The sequence below is a fragment of the Biomphalaria glabrata genome, chromosome 4 (assembly GCF_947242115.1).
Source record: "Biomphalaria glabrata chromosome 4, xgBioGlab47.1, whole genome shotgun sequence".
Taxonomy (NCBI): Eukaryota; Metazoa; Mollusca; class Gastropoda; family Planorbidae; genus Biomphalaria; species Biomphalaria glabrata.
This window is the reverse complement of record NC_074714.1, coordinates 1,806,109-1,833,013: the sequence shown is the minus strand read 5'-3', so window position 1 is coordinate 1,833,013 and position 26,905 is coordinate 1,806,109. Positions and strand designations below refer to the sequence as shown.

The 26,905-nt window shown below is 36.8% G+C and overlaps 1 protein-coding gene across 6 annotated transcripts in view; it reads left to right on the top strand.

Moving 5' to 3' along the window:
• LOC106056107 (dystroglycan 1-like) overlaps positions 1-26,905 on the top strand; it is a 154,573-nt gene continuing 127,668 nt past the window's right edge. Inside the window, exons 1-2 of one of the 6 annotated variants that reach the window (XM_056025685.1) lie at positions 17,433-17,585; positions 17,887-18,151. The gene's annotated coding sequence lies outside the window, so the exon portion shown is untranslated. Of the gene's footprint in view, positions 302-17,432; positions 17,598-17,886; positions 18,152-26,905 lie in introns of those variants that run through there. The other 5 variants (XM_056025686.1, XM_056025690.1, XM_056025687.1 and 2 more) reach the window with 5 other exon arrangements.

Here is a 26,905-nt window from a genome sequence, read left to right as displayed (position 1 = left end):
TAGTACAAGTAGTAGAGATCTAATATTAACATTGTCACTAGTGACTATACTACTACTATTATACTTACAATTACAATTGAATGGCAGCCATAAACTTGATAAAGTCATAAAGATAAAGATATTCATATTATCATATTCATGATCTCATGATGATATTAATACCTCTATTACATATTGATCTAGATCTAGTGCTAATAGTTTATAGTGGGATTATTTCTATAACAAATGAATTGTTGTGTGCATTCAGTATTGTGTTGGATATAGATCTATAGTGACTAAAGTTATATACAAAACTAAAAGGGTAAGTTATTTTTTTTATTTTTGACTTCAGTTAAATTTTTTTTATGTCATGTTGTCATGTTTCACATATAAATATATAGTGTTATGTGTTAAGGATACATCATACCTTATTTTCATGTCATATCATATCTGCTTTAGAAAATCTTTCAATGAAAACAATTCCTTTTCTTCCTTTCCTTTTGAATCTTAGTAATTAAGTGTTAAGGTTTTGAAAGTCTAGTTTTCAAAAGGGAATGGAGATGAAAGAAACATAAGTTTAATTTTAATCAAAATAATTTCAATAAATTTAAAGCCATCTATATGAAACATTAATATATTCAGTCTATATGTACACACTCAGTAACTTTATTTAAGCACAGTTTGTAGTGCCAAAATCACATTCATGATCATTAAATCTGTGCTGATCAAAATGTTTTTTTTGAAATTTAATCAAATGTTATGTTAAGAAATCAATTTTTATTTTTGTAATTATTTTGTAATCATTGATTAGATCTAGGTTCCAATGTTCTCCTGTTTACTTTACTGCTCACATGTTCAAATCGCAACAAATGTCTGGACTGCTAATCCATGGTCCCAGGTTTGAACCCTGCTGACCACTATTCCCCACCATCCTGTGGGAGGTTTGGGATAAGATGTAATAATCCTCAAATCTGAAGGAACATCCTAAACAAAATAAGAGCAAAAACACATTGCAATATAATTATTTTCTACTTTAATACTGGCTTGAATTTATAAAGTGAATTTTTTGAATCATTAACAAAATATATTTAGTCTTTATATTGAGTTTTCCCTCTAAACTGATCTTTTAATGTACTGAGTGGTCAGGCTTCTGACAAACTGACATGACCATCATGATCATCTTCTCAAATATCTATTCATAAAGTAAACATAACACATTGTCTTTCTATTGTTTTTTTTTTTGTTTGCTTTCAGTATAAATAAACGAAAGCCAAATAAATAACAAAAAATGTTAATAATATATCTTTATTATCCTTGAGGAAATTTGTCTTACATTTGTGCAATACATTCAACAAAACATCATTTAATGATAGTAAATAAATGAAAAACGGTTTCACTCAATTATTACATGTAAAGTTGACATCATAACGTTGGATAGTATTCATTTGAAATTAATAATTTAATTGCTAAGGAAACAAAGACGTTTTTGTGTCGGTTTTTAGCGATAAGTGTCTTGAATCTTCTTTGTGATGATAATATGTAAAATTCAGGACCTAAAGAGTATAAAATCTTCTTAATGTTTAAGATTTATACTTTGTTTAAAGAATGTTTTTCTTGTATAAGTATCCAAGTAGGATTTGTTTGTTGCCAATGATCTTATTATCAGTATTTTATGATTATATTAATTTTTGTAAACGTCAAACCAGGCAGAGAAGTTGAAACTTAAAATGCTGCAGATGTGAGCATGGTAAAACATCGGCAATGCTTTAAAAAAAATTTTGTAGGACATTTTCTTTAGTACCGATAGTGTTAATTATTGTTGTGATATTTAATCTGTGTTAATCTGTGATGATATAATCTGATTACATTTATCATCAAACACATTGGCCAGGTACTTAAAAACATAATGCCTCATTTAAATTTTTATCATAGGCATTGACTTACATTTAGTACCGAAGGTTTTTATTAGAAATCCATTTTCTTTAGTAGTCTTAATTATTGTTGTGATATTTAATCTGTGTTAATCTCTGATGATATAATCTGATTACATTTATCATCAAACACATTGGCCAGGTACTTAAAAAAATAATGCCTCATCTAAATTTTTATCATAGGCATTGACTTACATTTAGTACCGAAGGTTTTTATTAGAAATCCATTTTCTTTAGTAGTCTTAATTATTGTTGTGATATTTAATCTGTGTTTATCTCTGATGATATAATCTGATTACATTTATCATCAAACACATTGGCCAGGTACTTAAAAACATAATGCCTCATTTAAATTTTTATCATAGACATTGACTTACATTTAGTACCGAAGGTTTTTATTAGAAATCCATTTTCTTTAGTAGTCTTAATTATTGTTGTGATATTTAATCTGTGTTAATCTGTGATGATATAATCTGATTACATTTATCATCAAACACATTGGCCAGGTACTTAAAAACATAATGCCTCATTTAAATTTTTATCATAGGCATTGACTTACATTTAGTACCGAAGGTTTTTATTAGAAATCCATTTTCATTAGTAGTCTTAATTATTGTTGTGATATTTAATATGTGTTAATCTCTGATGATATAATCTGATACATTTATCATCCAACACATTGGCCAGGTACTTAAAAACATAATGCCTCATTTAAATTTTTATTATAGGCATTGACTTACATTTAGTACCGAAGGTTTTTATTAGAAATCCACTATTGGCTTGATTCACATTTAGTTGATACTACTGGATTCTTTGTCTGTCTCTTTGAGATTATATTTTAATATTGTTGAGTTTCTTTTATAGGCTTAGGGATATCTACTAGAGCACATATTAAAAGCATCAAATTAGATAAAGAAATGAGAAAAACAAACTGTTGTGAAATAGATTCTGTTTATGGCATACGGTGATGGGGGATAAAGATTAATGGCACTCCTCAGGGGAGTTAATTCATTTCTGTTGTCATGCTGATTATTTGAGTTATCTCCCTGGGGAGAGAGGAATGGCATAATTTTGTTACGCTGATCGTGGCGACCTCTTAAGGGTAACGTGGCAACATTAGGGGTATGAGCAAGTGTGTGAGGGTGTGTTGGCGGTGGGCTAGGGGGGGGGGGCAAGGAAAATATCGGCCTCGTTGTCTTTTGAGATTAAATCCTCAGGTCTGTGATCAGTCAGCTTGTGATGTTTTCTTCCATTAATGCTGTTGTTAAACAATGACATTGCTCTAAAAGGGATTTTCATCTAAACAAAATTTAGGGAGATGTTTGGTCATGCAGAGAAGTTAGGTCTAGGGAGATGTTAGTTCTTGTGAGATGTTTGGTCATGCAGACATGCAAGGTCTAGGGAGATGTTTGGTACTGGTGAAATATTCGAATTAGGGTATGTTATGCGCAAAGAAACTCTTGGAGGTCGAGAACATGTTATTGCATGGATATATAAATGGTATTTTGAAGCTTTAATTCAGAAACAAAATAAGGTAGACATATACAGCGACAGAAAATCAGCTATATGACGAACATATTTTCATGGCACAGAAAATCAGCTGTATGACGAACATATTTTCATGGCACAGAAAATAAGCTGTATGACGAACATATTTTCATGGTATAGAAAATCAGCTATATGACGAACATATTTTCATGGCACAGAAAATCAGCTATATGACGAACATATTTTCACGGCATGAAAAAGCAGCAATTATAAAAACACATTTCAATAGTTGGAACTATCACCAGTTATAAAAACATAATTTGATAGTTATACACAATTGATAAGAAGTAGATAATTATCAACTAAACACAAACTGTCTTTGGTTTCTTCTCTATCGCTAGCTAGACATCGTCTGAACAAGAATCCGTTGTTGTTTTTCTTTTTCTGTCGAAGGTAGATCTATTTGTCCTTTACTTAATGCTTGCCTTTCTATAGCTTCAAAGTTTCACAAATTTTCATACATCTGATCTGGTAGCGATAATTAGTGCTATCTTCTGGCCAGTGAAAGACCAAACGGTTGGTTTTATGCCAGCTTGTACATTGGGTCTTCTAATAACTATATTTGGATGTGTGTGAAGAGAATGCTGTTAACTCTTTCTCTCCTAACTGACGATACCAGCGTCGATTCCACCAGAATGTGGTAGATAATTACGGAGAGAAAGAGTTAAGCTACTTCTTATAAATATCTATCAAATCTGCTGTCGTATATCTCCAGTGCTAGAGCAACGTTGGTCTTTTGTCTTAAGAAAAAAAAAATTGACCCATGGCTCATTTTTACAAAAGCTTCTAGTATTAACTCCCTCCGTCTGTCTGTCTGTCTCGTACACATTTTGTCCACATTTTTTTTATCCTACTTCCTATTTCGGATCTAGTTGAAATTTTGCAAAATTATTAATAGGTGATAAAAACAACAGCAAGAAAAAAACAAAAACAAAAAAAAAAACAATTAGTTAATCAATGAGTGGTAATTAATTAATTTAGTTGTTTTATATGAAAGGAAGGTTAAACCTTGAAGTATCGAGAGCTATGACAGTGATTTTGAGTTTTTTTTTCATCAGGATAAACTTTGTTTTGCCTGTTATATTATTTAAATGCTGCTTCTAGTTTTATTAAAAAAGAACAACCCTGAAACGTAGCAAGGGCCACTTTTTTTCTCTCTACCCCCCCCCCCCCACGTCCACACCACCAATTTCTAGGTTTGTAGGGCCGGTCGATACCTCTCTATTATTCCTACGAAAAGTCTTTTCTTTCATTTCCGAATTCCTAGAGGAACTCGACTTCTACGTCATTTTACTTGTTTCGAAGTTGGCATCTGGTCTGTCATTCCCTGTGAATGGAGGATCTAATCCCTAGTCTTTCAGTCACAACATAACAATCTGTTTCTCTTTCTGTGTGCGTGTGAATTTTATAAGTACAAGTATCAGATAATGTTGTGATGAAGCATTAAAAAAAAAGAGGGAAAATAGTGGAATAGGAGGCGGATGTAGGAGGCTTTGATCAACTCAAGATTGATTGAACAAGATGTAGGAGGCTATGATCAACTCAAGATTGGTTTAACAAGATGTAGGAGGCTTTGATCAACTCAAGATTGATTGAACAAGATGTAGGTGGATATGATCAACTCAAGATTGATTGAACAAGATGTAGGAGGCTTTGATCAACTCAAGATTGATTGAACCAGATGTAGGTGGATATGATCAACTCAAGATTGGTTTAACAAGATGTAGGAGGCTTTGATCAACTCAAGATTGATTGAACAAGATGTAGGTGGATATGATCAACTCAAGATTGGTTTAACAAGATGTAGGAGGCTTTGATCAACTCAAGATTGGTTTAACAAAATGTAGGAGGCTTTGATCAAAAGATTGGTTTAACAAGATGTAGGAGGCTTTGATCAACTCAAGATTGGTTTAACAAGATGTAGGAGGCTATGATCAACTCAAGATTGGTTTAACAAGATGTAGGAGGCTTTGATCAACTCAAGATTGATGTTAGTGGCGTTAATCAAGTCAAAATTTATTGAACAAGATGTTAGAGGCAGCCATCATCTCAAGATAGATTGAACAAGATGTTAGAGGCTTTGATCAACTCAAGATTGATGTTAGTGGCGTTAATCAAGTCAAAATTTATTGAACAAGATGTTAGAGGCAGCCATCATCTCAAGATTGATTGAACAAGATGTTAGAGGCAGCCATCATCTCAAGATTGATTGAACAAGATGTTAGAGGCTTTGATCAACTCAAGATTGATGTTAGTGGCGTTAATCAAGTCAAAATTTATTGAACAAGATGTTAGAGGCAGCCATCATCTCAAGATTGATTGAAAAAGATGTTACAGGCAGCCATCATCTCAAGATTGATTGAACAAGATGTTAGAGGCAGCCATCATCTCAAGATTGATTGAACAAGATGTTAGAGGCAGCCATCAACTCAAGATTGATTGAACAAGATGTAGGAGACAGTTATCATCTCAAGATTGATTGAACACGATGTTAGAGGCAGCCATCAACTCAAGATTGATTGAACAAGATGTAGAAGACAGTTATCATCTCAAGATTGATTGAACACGATGTTAGAGGCAGCCATCAACTCAAGATTGATTGAACAAGATGTAGGAGACAGTTATCATCTCAAGATTGATTGAACAAGATGTTAGAGGCAGCCATCAACTCAAGATTGATTGAACAAGATGTAGGAGACAGTTATCATCTCAAGATTGATTGAACATGATGTTAGAGGCAGCCATCATCTCAAGATTGATTGAACAAGATGTTAGAGGCTTTGATCAACTCAAGATTGATGTCAGTGGCGTTAATCGTCAAAATTTATTGAACAAGATGTTAGAGGCAGCCATCAACTCAAGATTGATTGAACAAGATGTTAGAGGCAGCCATCATCTCAAGATTGATTGAACAAGATGTTAGAGGCAGCCATCAACTCAAGATTGATTGAACAAGATGTAGGAGACAGTTATCATCTCAAGATTGATTGAACACGATGTTAGAGGCAGCCATCAACTCAAGATTGATTGAACAAGATGTAGGAGACAGTTATCATCTCAAGATTGATTGAACATGATGTTAGAGGCAGCCATCATCTCAAGATTGATTGAACAAGATGTTAGAGGCTTTGATCAACTCAAGATTGATGTCAGTGGCGTTAATCAAGTCAAAATTTATTGAACAAGATGTTAGAGGCAGCCATCAACTCAAGATTGATTGAACAAGATGTTAGAGGCAGCCATCATCTCAAGATTGATTGAACAAGATGTTAGAGGCAGCCATCAACTCAAGATTGATTGAACAAGATGTAGGAGACAGTTATCATCTCAAGATTGATTGAACACGATGTTAGAGGCAGCCATCAACTCAAGATTGATTGAACAAGATGTAGGAGACAGTTATCATCTCAAGATTGATTGAACATGATGTTAGAGGCAGCCATCAACTCAAGATTGATTGAACAAGATGTTAGAGGCTTTGATTAACTCAAGATTGATGTTAGTGGCGTTAATCAAGTCAAAATTTATTGAACAAGATGTTAGAGGCAGCCATCATCTCAAGATTGATTGAACAAGATGTTAGAGGCAGCCATCATCTCAAGATTGATTGAACAAGATGTAGGAGACAGTTATCATCTCAAGATTGATTGAACACGATGTTAGAGGCAGCCATCAACTCAAGATTGATTGAACAAGATGTAGGAGACAGTTATCATCTCAAGATTGATTGAACAAGATGTAGGAGGCTTTGATCAACTCAAGATTGATGTTAGTGGCGTTAATCAAGTGAAAATTTATTGAACAAGATGTTAGAGGCAGCCATCATCTCAAGATTGATTGAACAAGATGTTAGAGGCAGCCATCATCTCAAGATTGATTGAACAAGATGTAGGAGGCTTTGATCAACTCAAGATTGATGTTAGTGGCGTTAATCAAGTCAAAATTTATTGAACAAGATGTTAGAGGCAGCCATCATCTCAAGATTGATTGAACAAGATGTTAGAGGCAGCCATCATCTCAAGATTGATTGAACAAGATGTAGGAGGCTTTGATCAACTCAAGATTGATGTTAGTGGCGTTAATCAAGTCAAAATTTATTGAACAGGATGTAGGAGGCAGCCATCAACTCAAGATTGATTGAACAAGATGTTAGAGGCTTTGATCAACTCAAGATTGATTGAACAAGATGTTAGAGGCAGCCATCATCTCAAGATTGGTTGAACAAGATGTAGGAGACAGTTATCATCTCAAGATTGATTGAACAAGATGTAGGAGACAGTTATCATCTCAAGATTGATTGAACAAGATGTTAGAGGCAGCCATCAACTCAAGATTGATTGAACAAGATGTAGGAGGCTTTGATCAACTCAAGATTGATGTTAGTGGCGTTAATCAAGTCAAAATTTATTGAACAAGATGTTAGAGGCAGCCATCATCTCAAGATTGATTGAACAAGATGTAGGAGGCTTTGATCAACTCAAGATTGATGTTAGTGGCGTTAATCAAGTCAAAATTTATTGAACAGGATGTAGGAGGCAGCCATCATCTCAAGATTGATTGAACAAGATGTAGGAGGCTTTGATCAACTCAAGATTGATGTTAGTGGCGTTAATCAAGTCAAAATTTATTGAACAGGATGTAGGAGGCAGCCATCAACTCAAGATTGATTGAACAAGATGTTAGAGGCTTTGATCAACTCAAGATTGATTGAACAAGATGTTAGAGGCAGCCATCATCTCAAGATTGGTTGAACAAGATGTAGGAGACAGTTATCATCTCAAGATTGATTGAACAAGATGTAGGAGACAGTTATCATCTCAAGATTGATTGAACAAGATGTTAGAGGCAGCCATCAACTCAAGATTGATTGAACAAGATGTTAGAGGCTTTGATCAACTCAAGATTGATGTTAGTGGCGTTAATCAAGTCAAAATTTATTGAACAAGATGTTAGAGGCAGCCATCAACTCAAGATTGATTGAACAAGATGTTAGAGGCAGCCATCATCTCAAGATTGGTTGAACAAGATGTAGGAGACAGTTATCATCTCAAGATTGATTGAACAAGATGTAGGAGACAGTTATCATCTCAAGATTGATTGAACAAGATGTTAGAGGCAGCCATCAACTCAAGATTGATTGAACAAGATGTTAGAGGCTTTGATCAACTCAAGATTGATGTTAGTGGCGTTAATCAAGTCAAAATTTATTGAACAAGATGTTAGAGGCAGCCATCAACTCAAGATTGATTGAACAAGATGTTAGAGGCAGCCATCATCTCAAGATTGGTTGAACAAGATGTAGGAGACAGTTATCATCTCAAGATTGATTGAACAAGATGTAGGAGACAGTTATCATCTCAAGATTGATTGAACAAGATGTTAGAGGCAGCCATCAACTCAAGATTGATTGAACAAGATGTTAGAGGCTTTGATCAACTCAAGATTGATGTTAGTGGCGTTAATCAAGTCAAAATTTATTGAACAAGATGTTAGAGGCAGCAATCATCTCAAGATTGATTGAACAAGATGTTAGAGGCAGCCATCATCTCAAGATTGATAGAACAAGATGTTAGAGGCAGCCATCAACTCAAGATTGATAGAACAAGATGAAAGAGGTTGTGATCAACTCAATATTAGTAAAAAAAAAGGATATTAGAGGCGTTGATCAAGTCATAATTGATAGAACAAGATTTTAGAGGCATCGAACAAGTCGAGATTCATAGAACAGGACGTAGGAGGCATTGATCAACTCAAGATTGATAAAACACGATATTAGAGGCATTGATCAACTTAAACTAACTAATCCATTCTTCTAAATAATCCTTTTTTTGAACTGTGCTGAGAATCCTACGCCAAACCTGTGCCACACGTGCACACACACGCGCACTGTCACACACATTCACCCCTGGAGGTACTCACACCTGAACGTAGTCATTGTTTGCTAGAACTTGTGTGTGTGTGCCGGTGCGTCGACACGTGTGTGCGCGCGTGTGTGTGGGAAACAGTCGTTGTTCAGTCCACCGTTTACTCTAGAGCTGCGTGATACCATCTCACACCCTTTTTCTTTTCTTTTCTTTTTTTTAGATGCTGGGGAGGGGGGGGGGGGACGAAAGAAAGGAAGACTTGAGTCGTTTTAGTCTCTGATCCCCCCCCCCCCCCCCCAGTCGAGTCCAGCCAACTAGTTACAGGTAATTAATTTACTTTGTGATGTGGTGGAAACGAATAATAAGATAAGACATAGGCATATGTACGGTAATAGTTCATATATATATATATATGAGATACAAGACACCGATAGCAAAGACAAACAGACACAAACACTCTTTTGTTCCCCTGGCAATCAAATCATTAAATAAGAACAACCTGGTATAGACCTTGTCACATGTAAATTATGAGTGAGTCTGGTGTGAATGTACACTTTGGTTTCTTATAGTTATAATGTTTTTTGTTTGGTGTAATGCACAAATTGTAAGACAAATTTCCTTACGGATAATAAAGATTATTATTATTATTATTATTATTATTATTGTCACGTGTTTATTATGTTTGTTTGATTTGATGATGTGGATGATTATAAACTTGTGACATACGCGGGTCCGGAGGTGCCTTGACTATAGTTCAAACACTTTAATAATCAATGAAGTAACAAAGTGCTGATATGTTTTTCTTGAGTTTTAATTATTTAAAACTTGAACTTGAAACAGTAAATGTATGTACAAAAATATATATAACAGATACAGGATTCAGTGAAAATGATCAATAAACTGAGTAACTATTTACTTTAAAACTAGCGACTTCTAAGTCTAACTTTCTAGCTCTCTCTTCTCAAGCTAACACTCAGCCTTTTATATCTTTCTTTAGAATAAAGAACCATGACATCTCAATACCCATCCTTGACCCGTTTACATTTAATTTTTCTTTTAATTGTTTTTGTAATTTAACCTACGTTAATTATGTTTCCCTGCTGTAGCCTTGAACTAAGTTTTAATCGGCGTCCTTCTGGCATTTAAGCGTGGGTACGTTGACCTGATTTGAGATAGGTACAATGTCCTCATTTTGTGAACAATGAGGTGTCACTAGGGACGTGACATATATATATATTATGAAACTCCTGATATCACAACAACAGTTGCCAACTTCATGTTGCATTAACTTCACAATGTCCGTGTATGTATATTATATGAAACACTACTCACCATTCAACAATGGACCTCATGCACCAATCGTAAACAAACAACATTTAGTCACGTGATAATATTGATAAAACAACGGGGAAAAAAAACTGTATTAAAATTAGATCGTAATTTGTATAGAAGAGATAGAAAATCACGTGGCCAAATGTTGTTTGTTTACGGTTGGTGATTGAGGCCCATTGCGCTGGGTCGGACAATGATCTCATATGGGGGACGATCGTCTGTCAAAGGCGATCTTTTTTTTTTTGGCGCGAGCTTAAAGGAGGACGGCGCAGCAAACTTCCCGGAAGCGCTGTAAAGATCAACTCATGCGCCATTTTGCCCTCAATGGTATAGAGCAAAGTAGCTGGCAGCAAGTGGCCTGCGAAATAGACAGTTGGAAAGCTCTCACAAAGCCCGATATAAACACGTTTGAGGTCCAAAAGAAAAAGCCCTTGTGGAAGACAGACGCAGACGACGAAAAGAAGACTTCACGGCTTTGTCTGCATCAGATGTGGAAAAATAAGCAGGTCGCAACTGGGTGAAACACTGCACTCATCCTTAATCTTCGGGATAGAAGACATTGCTATTATATGACATGCAATATATGTGGACGGGAGTGTCTCTCCAAACTAGGGCTCCACAGCCATATGAAAAAGTGTTCGAGATGAACCATAGTAGTTTCACGACTGAAGGAGGCCAATGAAATATATATTTATATATATATATATATATATATATATATATATATATATATATATATATATATATATATATATATATATATATATATATATATGCCATACAGGATGAAACAGGGTGGAGGACACGCACTAACCATGAGATATATCATTTGTATAAAGACCCACCAATAGTGACGGAAATAAAAAAGAACAGACTACGTTGGGCAGGTCACATTGAAAGAATGTCGGATAACAGAGGAGAGAAAATCGTATACAGGCAAAAACCAAAAGGCAGGCGACCCAAAGGCAGACCCCGAATGCGATGGATTGATGATGTAGAAGCAGATCTGAAGCAGCTTGGGGTCAGGGCGTGGAGACGAAAGGCCCAGGAGAGATCTGAATGGAAGGATGTGCTGAAGCAGGCCAGAGCCCTCCATGGGCTGTAGCGCCACTGGGATGGATTGATGGATGGATGGATGGATATATATACATGGTCAACCTACTCATGGTAGGAAAAAAAGCTGAATGTCTTCCACCTCCGATGCCTAAGGCGGATCTTTAAAATAAGGTGGCAAGATAAGATAAACAATGAGGAAGTGCTACATAGAGCAGGATGCCAGGACATCCGCTCTGTTATCAGCAGCAGACGCCTTGGCTGGCTTGGCCACGTTCGTAGAATGCCAGTAGCTCGACTTCCACAGGACATCCTGTATGGCGATCTAATAGAAGGCAGGAGAGCCGCTGGTCGCCCACTTTTACGTTATGCGGATGTATGCAAACGCGACATGAAGCTCTTCAAAATCGACACTGGCAACTGGGAAGAGGTGGCACTGGACAGATCCACATGGAGAGAGAGCATAAAGGAAGGGTCACGGATTGCAGATGTCATACACAACAGAAGCACATATGCCCAACCTGCGATCGCAGCTGTGTATCAAGGATTGGCCTCTTTAGTCACACTAGAAGTTGCAAAGGGAAAAGATCGTCTCTCGAGACGTAAAATGCCACAGATATATATATATATATATGCTTTCGAGTCCTAAGATAATGAAGGAGCATAGTGATTCACACGGTAACGCAGTCCTAGCTGTGATCTGCATTCTTTCCATATTTAATACAGACAAACACGTTCTCTGCCGGTTGTCGATTTCAGACTTCTCTTCTCGCCGTCTACGCCAGTCTTGGCAATAGCGTTCCTTTTGATCTGCAAATAACCTAGAAGCTCTGTAGATGAATCCAGTTTTAGCCGGTCTTTACGGTACATGGCTGTAACCTATGTGATAAATGTATTATAGAAGTAATAGCCGGGTGTGAAATTTCTTCCATTAGGCTCTGCCAGGCAGCGGCTTAAAATGGATCCATTAAAGTAGCGAAATGTTTTGCGTGTGTGTGTGTGTGTGGGGGGGAGTCAAATTAGAACACAGCCGTTTTTGAAACATTTGTTCAGCCCACTGTTTAGTTAGGTTTTCCCATGACGCCCTTATGACCAAGAGTCTCTTCCTTTGATGTAGAAGAGTCGCAATGAACGGTCTTGTAAATCTTCACCTAGATTCAATACATCTTACTTAGCGAGTTTGGATATCTGTTAAACAGAATATTAAAAAATTACTTTAAAAAAAGCAAAGCCTATTTAAGGTAGAGAACTGTACATTTATAGCTTTATTTATCCATACTGTAACATTTATTTCCTTTAATCAGTATCAAACTAAATCAAACTAAATTAATTAATTACCACTCATTGGATGGCTGCCTGGTCGTGCGGTTTGCGCGCTGGACTGTCGTTCAGATTTATCGATGGTCCAGGGTTCAAACCCTGCCCGCTCCCATCCCCCGTCGTCCTGCGGGAGGTTTGGACTAGAAAGTAATTATCTTCAACTCTGAAGGAACATCCGAAACATGTAAAATATTTTTTTTTTACATTAATTATTTAACTGGTTAATGTTTTGATTGATTCATATCTTGCTAGGAACAATGAATAGAAGTGCGAGAGTTTCAACTTGATCCGAGACTGGGAAATGGGAGACACAACGTGTAGAAGACATTGTACCAGACAGAGTGAGTTGATATGAGCCTTGTAAACAGTACATTACCAAGGCATCGTAAGGGGGAGGCAGCTGATAGTTTAAAACACATACTAACATACACTTGTACATTCTCTCTCTCTCTCTCTCTTACACTCACATACACACACTTTGTCTCTCTCTCTCCCACATACAAAATCGAGACTGTTTCCGACATTCGTCAAAGACATAAATGATTCCCCCCCCCCCATTACCCTATGTAACCTTGTAACCTCCTCCCCTCCTTGAGCTCTACTGAGTAATCTTATCTGTTTATGAGTCGCTGTTCCCACCTCCCCCCCCCCCCACTCTCCTCTTTCATCCAGCCTCTTTTTCACTCTCTCTATCCCATATTGATGGTCATTGACGCTATCACGTGGTCATAGAGCGAATAGATTGGCCGGACAATGCACATAAACTATTGGACCCGAGATAGAGGGGCGTGCAACTGGATCTCTTCGAACGCTGGCCATGCTGGGGGGCCGATGATGGATGGTCAGTATTGTCATGTTGATGCTACGCTTATAATATTCTATTATCGTGTCCAGTTGGGTCTATTTATTATTTTCTATCTTGAGCTTTAGTGGCCATGCCTAAGTTGAGTAGATATTATGCAAATAAGCACAACCAACTGAGCTACCAAATCTGAAAATAAAGAGAGATGTTTACCTTTACCTAACCTGTCACTAGTTGGACCGTTGGGACACCATGCAAGATTTGTCGACCGTCTTTCTCCATTCCTCTCTGTCTTTTGCCTTATTTAGAACCTCTTTCAATGGCAGGCCTGTCTATTCTTTTATGTTGTCTTCCCATCGCTTTTTCTGTCTGCATCTTCTTCTTTTTCCTGGTACTGTTCCCCGAAAGGTCTTTGCGAGCCCCAAAGACCTTGTATTATGGCCATAGATTTTTGGCTTGCGTTTTTTTACGATAGTTAGCAGGTCATCATGGGGTCCAATCGTGACCTATGTCGAAGGCGCCGGTCCAATCGCTGCAGTAGCCCTGTCTCTAATCTCTTGGTTTGTGATTCGGTCTTTAAAAGGGAGATAAATATAAAAAAAAAACAAGAACACACCATAGAACTCAATTACATAGAAATAAAGTAGGTAACGAATGAAGCAAAAACAACGCAATTGCATCAAGCCCCTTCACACTGTTTTGCTCCCTCCCCCATCCCCAACCTCTCTCTGTCTCTTTCCTGCATTGTTTATGTAGCTTTCTGTCTTGGTGGTAACGCGTGTTCTCAAAATGCAAAATGTATGTTTTAAAAAGCCGTATTATTTCGGACAGAGCCTCGTTTATTGCTTGTGATACAGCATTTCATTTTGTTTTGTTTGGGGTTGGTCGTTGTGCTGGCTTCATGACACCTTCAGTAACCGTATGCCTCAGAAACAGATGACCTTTACACCATCTGCCCTATAGATCGCAAGGTCTGAAAGGGAAACTTTACTTACTTTTGTTTTTTTTAAAAGATGATACAATATACAGATCTCAAAGTGGGCCGACATAACATTGGCTAGTTCAGTAGGGAGACTAAAGGGATTCACACGGGGAAAGAATCATCAGTGGTGCCCCTTAATTCTGTAACATACATACGTGGACAGAGTATGGGACTGGTAATAACTAGAATGTATCTTCAGAAATGCTGTGCTCGAAGGCAAGCCTAATTATTATTATTATTCATTTGTAATGTACAAGGAGAAATCCATTGCGTAATTAGCAGATTGTCCTTAGAATATGTATTTAAATTGTTTAAAAGGAATTTAATTATTTTTTTTAAAGGAATTGATTATTCGGATTTCCATTTGTTTCAATTTGAATAATTAAACATGGACACTGTTTTTTGATGGTTTAGTTCACCCTGGCCTACATGCTTAGTGTTGTGATGTACAACAGTGTTTTCCAAACTGTGTTTCGCGGAACCCTAATGTCCAGCGATGTCTCAATAGTTGTCCCACGAGCTACTGGAATAATGAACTAGTAGTCCACCACGTGAATTAATCTCTCTAAAAAAATAATAAGCAAAGTGTTCGCTTAATATTCAGAATGTGGGAAGTGTTCCGTGAAGGAAAAAGTTTGGGAAACATTGGACTGTACAACTAACTACTGTAGCAATATGTTTAATGCCAGAGGTGGATGAACAATGTGGGCTTCTTCGTCATCTAATGTTTACTCTCAATTCTTATGAATGTTGGTTGTATGTCTTCCAGCCTTTCACATATGTATGAGGTGATAATGATCGAGTTCAATCTGTCAGTTTCATCGGTTATTAAATGAAAGATCTTCCAGCCAGTAAGTTTTGTAGATACTTGTAGTGGTACTGGCGGACACACTACATTTTACTATTTCAGTATATGTGAGTTGATGTTGTTATAGTAAAGGAAACACTACATTTTTGTACATAAGAGTATGTGGGCTAATGTAGTGGTTTAGATTCAAACACTTTATGTGTTAATGAAGTTATAGTAACAGAAACACTCCATCGCACTAGTATCAGTGCATCACTGTAGGTGGGCTGATGTAGTGAGTTTGGCTTAAACTCTACATTTCACAACACCGGTGTATATGGGCTAATGTAGTGGCTTAGATTCAAACACTTTGTTTCACCGATGTTTGCCTATGTGAGTCGGGATAGTGAAGAAAGTGTATGCGGGCTAATGTAGTGGTTTAGATTCAAACACGTTGTTTCACTGATGTTCTTTTATGTGAGTCTGGTTAGTCAGGAAAGTGTATGTGGGCTCATGTAGTGGTTTAGATTCAAACACTTTGTTTCACTGACGTTCTTTTATGCGAGTCTGGTTAGTGAGGAAAGTGTATGTGGGCTCATGTAGTGGTTTAGATTCAAACACTTTGTTTCACTGATGTTCTTTTATGTGAGTGTGGTTAGTGAGGAAAGTGTATGTGGGCTAATGTAGTGGTTTAGATTCAAACACGTTGTTTCACGGATGTTCTTTTATGTGAGTCAGGTTAGTGAAGAAAGTGTATGTGGGCTCATGTAGTGGCTTAGATTCACGGATGTTTGTGAGTCTGGTAACTGATGGAAGTATGCTTAGAGTCACTTCTAAGTCACCGACCTATATCCGTCACTGTACCGACGTATTTTATGACGTAGGTCTTGGTCAAAGACGTCTCACCTCTGGTAATGACAGTGGCTTTTTTATGGCTTCTATTCAGCAAGTGGTCATTCCTTGACCAGCATTTAGACGAATCAATGAAAGCTGGGACTTGTCGAATCCTTGTTAATGTAGCCCTCTTGGTACTCAGAACAATCCATAGACGTATGGCAGGGGTTCTCAACCCGTGGGTCGCGACCCCCTTTGGGGGGTCGATTGACGATTTCCCAGGGGTCGCCAAAGACCATTGAAAAATGAATTGCTATTGTCTGTTCTTCTATTGCTGTGTGTGTGTGTGTGCTGGGGGGGGGTCCGCGGCAGAGTGGGGGGGTTGTAAAAAGGAGTCGCCGAGCCTAAAAGGTTGAGAACCGCTGACATATGGTGAACGTGAAACTATGTTACTGTAACATCGTTGCATGGTTTGTATGGGCTAAAAATAACTTGCAGTAAAACCTCAGCCCTATATTCCATCAGCTGCAGTAGTCCATAGAGACTCGACAAATGAAATGAAAAGGTGCTAATCAACATTAAATTGATCCACAATGGTTTTTTTTTCTTAATTCATTTCTAAACACTCCCCTCGCCCCGGCTCGACCCCCTCACCCCCTCACTCCAACATTTAACTGTCTGGAACCAGGCACGACTCGTCCGGTGTTGAACTGTGACTCAAGATGAGAAACATTCATAGCGCCGAGTTGCCGTTGCCGCCCCCCCCTCCTTTACACTCCCGCCTCCCCCCACGGCTTCTCTGTATTTCTCTGGCTCGGGATTTCACGGAGCGTTTAGTGGTATCTTTCTCTGTTCTCTTGTTCAAAGTGTAGTGTAGAGCTCACGCACCTCTTCGGCCTTCAATCTACTCAAAGTTTTGTGTTTGCGAACACTTTTATTGGAGGGTGGGGGCCTGTGCCTCTATTTTTTTGGGGGGGCGTCTTGCCTCTATCTGCTTTTTTTTTCCGGCCTTTTACCGTTTTTTTTTTTTTTACCACGGATGTGCATTTTTTGTGATAGTATCATAGCTGTTGTATTTGGATTGTTATGTTTACAAAAGAAGCATAGGCAATATATCAACTTTTTAATTCAGCAAGCACATGAAGCTTGTCAGGTTCTTACATGAGTTTGTGTTTACATGTGTTACATAATGAATCTTATGTTAAGTCCTATTAAATAACGATAGTGTGGATTTAACTATATGTGGATTGATACTATTATGGTCTGTAACATGTGAATAATTATTATAATTCTTTTTTTCGTATTTAAAACGTGGTATGGTAAATGTGGTTATTTCGTTTAACTGTAAAGAAAATTTAACATTTACATAAAAAAAATAGAAACATTAAATGACGTAATCTTAAAATACATTTTTATATGGATTATTTTTATTTTTCTTTTTTTTTTTAAAATAGTTCAATAAAAAGATTTTGATACTTAAAAGAAAAGCGATATCTTAAGGACTTGAAAACTATAACATCAAAGCTGTTCCCCTTTTACCTTGAGTTTCTATTTTTGTACGGATTAGTGCTAGGAACGATAACTCTGTGTGTAACGTGATTTTCATTTCTGGCAGTCTTCCGATTATCGTCTTACTGTACAGTCCTGACATTACTCTCGGGGCAGTCTGGGATATATCTATAAAACTGTACAGCCTTGAGGAGTCCGATCCATAGAACGGTGAGTGGTGAAGTATTTTTGTTGATGTAATGTTTTGTGATATATGGATATTGAGTTTACAGGTACATCTAGAATTTAGTTTTTCTACTAACACTATAAACATTTGGCTACTTTCATTAATATTGCCAACGATGAGACGCATTAAACATTTCATTTTTTATATTCCAAAGAGGAAAAACACTTTTGATTTGTTTTGTTATTAGTATGAATACGACATGTGATTTTTCATTTCTCGCTGCCAGCACTTCAAGCTTTTTTATCCACTTCTGCTGTCTGGGTCTGTGAATTGTTTCGTTTAAATTCTAGATGTTATAAAAAAAATTGTAATCTGGAAAATAGTTTTCATTGCATTGTAATAATTGAAGGGAGGCAACTCAACGAGATATCATTGTTGATTTACACGAGGACAGCGCAGACGTGTAGAGCAGTATCTGTCTTGAGCACAGCATCTTTATCAGCTCTAGACCTGGGCGGGAGTCGTTCTGTCCTTCTTCTCATGTCTCTCTAATAGTGCGCACCTTCTGCACAATCTTGGATGGTGGTGTGCATGGCAAGGTTATAACAGTATTTTAGATTTTTATCATAGACACATAGACATAAATAAATAAAGACTGGCCGATTAAAGAGTTTTATGAAACGAAAATTTGAGACTTGCAATTTTGTGTACTTTATTATACAGCATTTATGAGCAGTATAAAAGTTAAGTATTTATATCTATTTCAGCCATAACCTATATAAGTATTACATTATTTTCACTAGTGTTTTTTTTAAATCTCTAAGAATGAAGATCATGTAATTTTTCATAATTCGGAAATCCGAATACAATAGATATACATGTTTTCAAGTTACATGAAGTTACTTCCTTCGGCCAGTCTATATTTATTTATGTCTATGCATAGACATAAATAAATATAGACTGGCCGATAAAAGAGTTTTATGAAACGAAAATTTGTGACTTGCAATTTTGTGTACTTTATTATACAGCAGTGTAGTTTTGTTTAAATAAATATAGACTGGGTTATTATACAACAGTGTAGTTTTGTTTAAATAAATATAGACTGGGAAAAGGAAGTAACTTCATGTAACTTGAAAACATGTACATCTATTGTATTCGGATTTCCGAATTATGAAAAGTTGCATGATCTTCATTCTTAGAGATTCAACAAAGCTACACTGCCTCCTTATTTACAATATATATAGGTGTGTATCAAAGTTAAAAAAGCACTTTTATACTGCTCATAAATGCTTTATAATAAAGTACACAAAATTGCAAGTCACAAATTTTCGTTTCATAAAACTCTTTAATTGGCCAGTCTTTATTTATTTATGTCTATGGATATACATGTCTTCAAGTTACATGAAGTTATTTCCTTTTTTTGAGTCTATATCTATGTATGTCTATGATTTTTATACACAGAGTAATCTGCTCTTTGTTTTTTTTTCCTCCCTTGATAGCGCAGTACAGTTTTAAAAATGCCCAGCGACTAGTCTATCAATACTTCCGTGTTCTGTACATCGGATACGCCAAAAGTTTGTTATTTGTGGTTTTGTCTCGAGTTTCTGAAAATCTCTATTAATAACCATTGATAATATACGTCTTTATTTCGTTGGTTAAAACAAAATTAGGTTGGAATTGCATTCATACGGGCGTGTGGCACTTCATTAATATTTAATTCTTCTCTCAACCAGACCCGAATAAATAAATTCCCTCAGTAAAAAAAAAAAATATTGTGATGAGTCCGTGTGATTGTTATATTAAATTGTCACGTGACGTGCGTGATATTTTGTCAAACATGTTACACTTGATGGAAGGACCTTTTTTTCCTGCAGGCTAGGCCTTAACGTTCAAAACATAAATCACCCAATAATAAGTCGAAACGAAATGTTTGTATTGGATTCAAAATTACCGATTTTTCTCTTTAACGGATCAAAATTTAGACACAACTTTGATTTAAACATGCAATTTTATTTTATTCTAAGAGTTCATTTGATTTCAGGTTTTAAAGCAGGTCCTTTACCTAATCCAAATATAATAATATACTTGTAGAAAGTCGTTACCAAGGGAATGACTTAAACTTGAGTGATGTTACTGAAGTTGACTCATTGAGAAACCAAATGATTCGCTTACATTTCCGTCACGTAAAGACCACCTTGGAAGATCGATTGATTTTCAAACCATTATGGCATAGGAGACAAGAGAAGTAGGCCTACATAGGAAGAAGGACTCGATTTGCCCTGAAAAAAATGTTATTACACCGAAGGTAAATGAGAGGCTTTTCAACAAATCTTACCATCATATTTTGTCTCATGCATGGGGCATTTTCATAAATGGAAGCGATTCTATAAATAGCTATAGTTTGTGTGTTTCCGGTGAATTATAAATCATGTGCCCACATGACAAATACTAAATGTCAAATGGCAAGACAAAATACCAGATACAGAAGTCCTTCGAAGAGAGCGTGTCTGCAAAGCATCCACACAATCCTGATGCAGTCCCAGCTGCGATGGGCAGGTCACGTCTACAGAATGGAAGACCACCGCATCCCTAAACGACTCTTGTATGGCCAGCTAAGCGAAGGAAAGCGCTCGCAAGGTGGGCAAAGAAAGCGCTTCAGGGACACCCTCAAAGCTTCTCTGAAGGCGTTCAGCATAGACCCAGGCACCTGGGAGACAGAGGCACATGACAGAGCATCATGGCGTCGCGCTGTGAAAACTGGCGCACAGGTTGCTGAGGAAAAAAGAACAACGCTGCCAGAAGAAAAACGCCAGAGAAGAAAAGCAAGGCAAACGACACTAGCTCCAGCTGGAATAACCTGCCCAGTGTGCGGCCGAACATTCTGGGCTCACATAGGTCTCACCAGCCACATGAGGAGGCATAAAACCCCAGTGCCAAGCCCTCAGCCCCCTGGATGACAAAGTGGTCATCATCGAACCACGATGGACGAACTATATTATAAATCATGTGTTTCTGCACTTCGTAGATCCAATGTATCATCTCTTCCGTTTGTAGCAGTTGCCTGGCAACAGGGATAAGATAATATAATTGTATTCGTCCAAAGAAATGGACATTCAGTTTGACTACAGTATAGCGACTTTCACATTGTTTTGAGTCTCTAGTTGTTTAAAACATGTCCCCCTAGCGTTTCGTCTTTTCACATTGTTTCGTTTTTCTTTACGCTTCCTTATATCGCCTCCACATTCTCCTTATTGCTTTTCTTTTTTTTTTTTTTACTCCTCGCCTACTATAACTTATTGTAATTCTTGAAGTAAATGAAGATAGACTAGAACATTCTACACATCAAATCCCTGCAGGCCATACAACTGTTTTCTGATAAGTGCACTCAGCCACCCAGTGGGCGGCACTTTAGTCATGACAATCGCTTGCTTGACCCCTGGTTCGACCATGTCTCTCCCCCTTCACCCTGACCAACACATCGGGTCCATTAGACAGATGAGTGTCGAGTGAGTCACACAGTGTGTGTCCCCATTGATCACAGTTCAGATCCATTCCATCATTCAGACTTGTACATCTCACAGCGTTTTTTTTTTGTAGACTCAAAGCCATAGAAACAAGAACATGATCAGAGAAACAATTTGTCATAGCGATAGAAACATGAATAGCAACAACATGATCAAAGAAACAGTTGTATCATAGAAACATAGAAACAACCAAAAGATTAAAAAAAAACTAACTGTATCATAGAAACAGAACATTAAAGAAACAAGTTATCTTAGCCAAAGAAAAGTATCGACGTTTTCAACGTAACAGTTTGTCATCGTCATAGAAATAATATAAACGAGATTTAAGAAACAGTTTATCATAGCGATGAAAAGAACTCTTACAACATTAATTAAACATTTACAATAAGCTTCTGTGGTGCTATGTTAGCTTAGCTTTTTAAAAGAAAAAAATTTTATCTATTAAACTTTTTTTGGTTATATTTTAGGTTGCCTTTCTTTTGAATTTAAAAATCAATTTCCTTTATGATTTCCATATTTTGTAGGCATGACACCACAGCACACATAGGAAAACGATTCTAAGTTTGAATGTACGTGGCACTAGTGCATGGATCTGTGTTTGTCGCTAGGATAATATTTAGCTAAATTTATGTACACGTTAAAAACACAATCGTGTTCACATTTTAAACGAAACAAAACACTGTGAGGTGGGGCAACAATACTTGTTATCTAGTGTGATAAACCCAGACCATGAAAGACTTTTCTATAGCTTGGATTACACCTAATGCATGTGTTGGTGCTGGGGTTATCGGTCCAAGTCAGCTCTAATTAGTAGAGTTTATCAGCTGGAGATAACTAAGAGGTGCGACTGGGGAGTTGGTCAGGCATTTGATTTGGTTCTCTTCTAGAGTTGTCTTCGGCAGGTTTCATACTATAAGTGACCATCTAGTTAATGAAGGGGAAGAGACTCTATAGCCGACAGACTTATGCTTATTTTAGTTCCCCTTGGAAGATGTAGATAAATATATAACTTGGAAGTACTGAGGGTCACACAATTATTGATTGGCTTTTCATGCTAAAACATGAATTCCATTTTTTTTTCTTCGACGTTTTCGTTATGGAAAGAATGGTTTTATTTGTGTGTTTTATTTGTTATGGACTGCCGTGTTTGTGTTTCCAAGGTGATGATGAAGAAAGGGAGCATTCATTGTTTTTTTTTTTTTTTTTTTTTAAGGAATGACGAAATCACGACAGGATCTGACATAATTTATGCTAAGAACGAGAGACGATTTAGAGACACGAGTAAAGACGTGTTTTTGTTGTTAGTTAGACTTTGTTTAAATATCCGTTTATTTCATGCACTATTAGATTTGATATTGAGTTTTTGTTCACAAGAGATGTTTGTTCAAGATATTTAAAGTTTATTTATTAAAAATATAATATTAATTAATGAGCAATGCAGCTTTTCCTTTGTCTAAATGTCGGCGGATTTTCTTTTGGCCTCAAATGTGTATCCCGCGGCATTTGTTAGTGATCTCCAGCTGTGTCATTCCGAAGCCGCCTACGACCAGGTGCTCTCTTCTATGTCAGCTAAAGCAAGTGGGCGCCTAAGCTTGTCTTTAAAGCGTTTCCTTGGAGCGCCTCTGTTACGTCGACCACCTTTCAGCTAACCAAAAAAAAAAAAATATAATACGCCTACATCGGTTCAGTTGCGCTCGCTGTTTGGAGCTACAAGCCAACGATCGATCATCAACACCTAGCTCACTGGTCAGTTTTTTTACTTGAACGCTTTAGTCCATTTGCTGAAGGCTATGTAGTAATTTTTGTTTTGGTTGGGGGGGGGGGTGGACTGGATACTTTTTTTTTAGTTTTATCTCGATGAATCTACCGTACATGATTTCGACTGTTGGTTAAGTCACGTCTCGTTATTTCAGTTTATTATAAGTTATTATTTCAGTTTATTATAAGTTATTATTGCAGTTTGTTATTTTATTTTATTATACGCAATTTTGATCTTAGAAGCATGTCCTATCTTTCGGACATGCTTTTCCTACTCCGGATGGAATAATTGTGTCTGATAGCAATAAAACCCTAGATAATTGAACATAATACGTCTTAATATTATGTTCTTAATGTTGGTATATCACATTTTCCATAAAAGCAGGATCGGTGCAATGTGTGTGAGTTATTTATCGACTAAAAAACATTCAATTTATTTCAATTTTTTAGCGGGCCCCGAAAGGGGAAAAGACTCTATTAGTTTTGTGCGAAATGTCTGTCCGTCTGTCCGTCCGTCCCGTTTAGATCTCGTAAACTAGAAAAGATATTGAAAATCCGGCATCACAATATTTTAGACCATTCAAAGAGTTGATGCAACGGCTACTTTTTTTTTCTGAAAGCGAAAAATCTAATTTTTAAAATCAGTTATGCAAGCAGTTTTTTAAAGAGAAAAAGCTAATTAGTATGCATTATAAGTTAGACTTAATTAGAAACGAATAGTAATCTTGTAAATTTCATTTTCCTAAACTTGTTATTTTATTGCGGAATTTATTTTTTTTTTTGATGATTCGAATAAGAGATTGAGCCTTTTCAAAACAATTAGATCAATTTTAAGACATCAGTTAGGTCAGGGGAGGCGAGGTGGCTGAGCGGTAAAGCGCTTGGCTCTTCCGAACCCTGGGCCCCAGGTTCGAATCCTGGTGAAGACTGGGATTTTCAACTTTGGAATCTTTGGGCACCTCTGAGTCCACCCAGCTCTAATGGGTACCTGACATTAGTTGGGAAAAAGTAAAGGCGGTTGGTCGTTGTGCTGGCTACATGACACCCACGTTAACCGTAGGCCACAAAAACAGATGAACTTTACATCATCTGCCCTATAGACCACAAGGTCTAAAAGGGGAACTAGTTAGGCCATGTTCACATCTAACTTTACATTCACTTTCACCTATCCTTTGATCTGCGGGACCGTTGGGGCACTACACAAGATCTGTTAACCTTCTTTCTCTATTCTTATCTCTCATTTGTCTTTGATATAATTTCATTTGGATGTTCTTTCTGAAAATATTGAAACCTGCCTGGGGGCCGATTTTGAGTTTGTGTTTCCACACAAACTGTCTTTTGTAACCTTGTTCCCATATAAGTTACTGTCAATCTAATATATGTTTGTGTTTGATAGAACGTGTGATTTGATAGTATGAATGGAAGTATGTTAAAGATATGTAGATTCCTGACATTGGTTTACTTTGGGGAAATAAAGGCAATGAATGCACGCAGAAAGAGGGGAGATGACTCTGGGAATACATTGAAAGGGGAGATAATGAAGAAGGGGGACAAGAGGTCGATAATTTAATGTGGGACCTTTGATTTATTCTAGAGCATTCGAAACTTCTGAAATAAAAATATACATTGACTTGTGCTGTGAATTTAATTATTGAATGACAGAACTTTGCTACATGCATTTCCCTAGAATAGCAAAGCAACTAGGTATAAGAAGGCGCGGTTGCTGTGTGGAAAAGCGCTTGGCTTCCGAACCGAGGGTCCCTGCAGTCCCCGGTTCCAGTCCTGGTGAAGACTCGGAATTTTTTCTTTCGGGATACTTAGGGCGCCTCTGAGTCCATCCAGCTCTAATGGATACCTGACATTAGTTGTCGAAAAGTAAAGGCGGTTTTTCGTTGTGCTGGCCACTTGACACCTTCTTTAACCGTGAGCCACAGAAACAGGTGCCCAGTACATCATCAGCCCCATAGATCGCAAGGCCCGAAAGGGGCACTTTACTTACTTTACTTACTAGGTTAGCTATGTTAGTCAATCAAACCTGAGTAATGGAAAAAAGTGTATTCTTGATCTGCATCGTTTCCCTGTTCAATCCCTGTTCAATCACGTGCATCTCAACGTCCTTTAGATTGTCAAACTCCAGTTCTCTGTGACTAGACTTCTTTCTGAGTGTCCATTGGTTAATGTTCTCTGGAAATTAAAGCATCGGAAGTCTAGAGTGCCCTATACATCCTTTCTAATTCCTACAGTCGTGTCATATATTTGGCATAGTTTGGATCGGAGAGATGTTCACTTTAATTTGATTAAACTATGAAATGAATGAACTTTATTTTGTATGTTAAGGTGTTATAGTAGAAAGTAGAGCTTTGATCTTTGAATTAGATCTAGAGTTAGATGTCGGCCTCGATAGATGAATTTGATTATAAAGTTGAAAGTACGTCATGACTTCTAAATTCGCAGATATAAGGAACGAATTTATGTAAAAATGCATTTGAAAGACGAGTTTGAATGTTAATTTTATCAAATAATGAAATGAGTAGACTATATTTTGTATTTTCATGTGTCAAAGTAAAAAAAAAATTTGTGCAAAGTGTAGTTCTTAAAATTAGATCTAGATCTAGATCCTTTCGATCTTCTCTCATGTAAACATGGCCTAGAACCATGAAATAGTAATACTTTCATAGAGTTGGGCAACTATTTTTTTTTAAGGTTCTTAAGTTTGTTTTAGGGCTACTATACATACGTCATGGTTCCATTTAGTACCCAAGGAACATTTATGCCAAGTTTCATCAAGATTGGTCAAACGGTTTTGATTTCTATTTGGAACATACATACATACGCCTTACTTTCTGCTTTCTATTTCAGATCATCAATAAATCGACCTTAAGTTCTTCAAAAAAGTAATATATATCCTTGTTTTAGAATTGCTGATGAGCATTGCTCATATTTAGCACAATGATGTTATTATGAATTGACACATTTTGTCTAAGGGAAACTAAACCAAAAAAAAATATTTTTTAAAATGCTTTAACTCTTTCTCTCCTAACTGACGATACCAACGTTGATTCCTCTTAGAATGTGGTAAATAATTACGGAGAGAAAGAGTTAAAAAACAAAGCTTATCTAAGAGATGGGAAAGTTATTTTCCTACTTCGATATCAAACCAAATAATTGATTACCAAAAATTAATTGACACATTGGTTAATATTTATGATTGATTCGTGTTATAACAGTACAATACAAAAAAAGGTGTAAAGTTATAACTTGATCCGATAATTTGTGTGGGAGAAATAACGTGTTCAATTATGCAAGGTGACAAAGCCCTAACTTTTTTTTTTGGACATATCTCTCAATACTTAGGAACTCATTTCCTTTGTCGGTATAATAGATATTTTTTTTCGCCAGTAATTAATTGACTTTTTTTTGTTGATTGTCTACGCCCACGCCAATGAATAATTGTTCAAGTTTCAACTTGATCCGAGACTGGGTGTGGGAGAAATACAGTTTTCAAACTTTTTTGCC